We start from the raw sequence: 2,221 nt of genomic DNA on the forward strand, positions 1-2,221 counted from the left end.
AATGCACCATACCTGTCCACCCTTTCTGCCTTAGTCTATTCTACCTCGTCCACAGCAGGTACTTGTGGAAGTTTGAATGCAATTGGCCCCCATAATCTCATAAAGTGGCACTATTAAGTGTGACTTTGTTGGCATGGGCATGGCCTTATTGGAGGAAGTATGTCACTGTGGGGCAGTCTTTGAGGTTTCCTATGCTCAGGATACTGCCCAGAGTTTTGGTCAACTTCCTGTTGCCTGCAAGATCTAGGGCTCTCAGCTCCAGCACTATGTCTACCTGCGTGATCCCAAGCTTCCCACCATGATAAAAGGACTGAACCTCTGAACTATAAGCAAGCCACCCACCCCAATTAAACGTTTTCCTTAAAAGAGTTGCCATGGTCATGGTCTTTCTTCAGAGCAATAGAATCCTAAAGCAGAAGTTGGTGCCAGGAACTGTAGTATTGCTGAGACAGACCAGACCATGTGTTTGAAGGAATTTGGACTTTGGTACTTTGGGTTAGGAAAGCAGTGGAATGCTTTAAGCACTGATTAATGGGTCATACTAGTAGGAGTATAGAAGACAGAGAGGCTATGAGTTTTTGAACTGTTTGAGGGTTCATGCAATAGGTTACAGAGAATAATTTTAGTATGTTGCCTAGTAATCATTCTTGTAGTATTTTGAAGAAAGTGGCTCCTTTTGTCCAAAGAGTTTGCCTGAGGCTAAAGTGAATATATTTTAATTCCATTAGCAGAGGAAATCTCAAAATAGCCTTGTACAGACTGTGCCATGTGGTGTTTAGTGGTAACTCTAATGAGCTGGGCTGATGCTCTCCTTGGCAAGGTTCTCAGAGCACTGCTTCAAATCCTACTGTTATCACAATCATGGGAACATGAGAAGGGGAAGAAAGATCAGAGGGAAAAGCGGAGGGAGGTTCAGACTATCTTGGCCATACTTGCAGGGCTACAGTAGCTTGGCCACACGAGCTCAGATCAATGTCTTGGAGAATTAAGGGTTAGAATCCAGTTCGAATTCAGAAACCAACCAATCCCCAATTCCTAGGAATTTTCTTGGCCATTTTTCCTCATACTGCTGCACACCCCTTAAGTACTCCCCGATTCCCTGCAAGCCTATCTTATCATATCCCTAGCACTGTGCCTGTTAGCAATGGTCTACCAAGAAGCAGGTACTGGTATTTTCTACTCAATCAACCACTTCTGCAGGCCAACTTGTCCATGCATCCTACTCAAGACTTCAAGTACCCATGAGGAAATGCTCTCATCAAGTTTGCCTTCCAAACAACAAGCACACCCTGTTCCAAGTTTGCAAACCAATCAAAAAGAAATAGCTCAGAACATGAGTCAGGAGCAAGCACATATCCAAGAGGCATACAGAGACAACCTCAAGCAGCAGCACTCTCAGCACAGGACACAACTAGGAGGTTTTTTTAAAAAAAATATTTATTTACTTATTATGTATACAATATTCTGTCTGTGTGTATGTCTGCAGGCCAGAAGAGGGCACCAGACCTCATTCCAGATGGTTGTGAGCCACCATGTGGTTGCCGGGAATTGAACTCAGGACCTTTGGAAGAGCAGGCAATACTCTTAACCACTGAGCCATCTCTCCAGCCCTAGGAGAAGGTTTTTTTGTACGTCCTGTTCTCTGCAGCTTCACTACAGTGGCTTTACTGTCGGTGACTGACCAGAGCATTTCAGCCAGTTAAGCCCAGTTCATTTGAGGCTTCCCATTTAAATACAGATACTTTATTTCATTCACTTTTCCTTAATTTTGTGAAGTCTATATTTCTAAGAGCACAACAAAACTCTGTGGCATTTTGATAATAAAAATGCTGGGGCATCTTCCTTTAACAATGTTTCCCCTAGTATTTTCTACTATGCTGAACTCAGGTCAGGTCCTCCTAGCTCTGTTATTGATAAACCCTGAAGTCTAGTTCCTTTCCCAGGGATACACAGCATGAAGGTCCCACAAACTCATCCAGCCCACTGTGCTGTAAATAAAACCCAAAGTTCACTGGAGGCTTTCTACACTGCAGCTTACTTGGGTTTTCGCTCTCACTCACTGAGCTCAAATACAACCCTGTGAGGCAATGTCAAACTTATTTGCAGACTAGGAAACTGAGGCACAGATGGGCTTAGTGACTGATTCAGTTCTCACACCAGGTGTTGCTGGAGAAAGCTAAGACAACCCCACCTTCACACAAAACAACTGTCGCACTGGCTC

This window comes from Microtus pennsylvanicus, chromosome 6, assembly GCF_037038515.1.
Source record: "Microtus pennsylvanicus isolate mMicPen1 chromosome 6, mMicPen1.hap1, whole genome shotgun sequence".
NCBI classification, from domain to species: Eukaryota; Metazoa; Chordata; class Mammalia; order Rodentia; family Cricetidae; genus Microtus; species Microtus pennsylvanicus.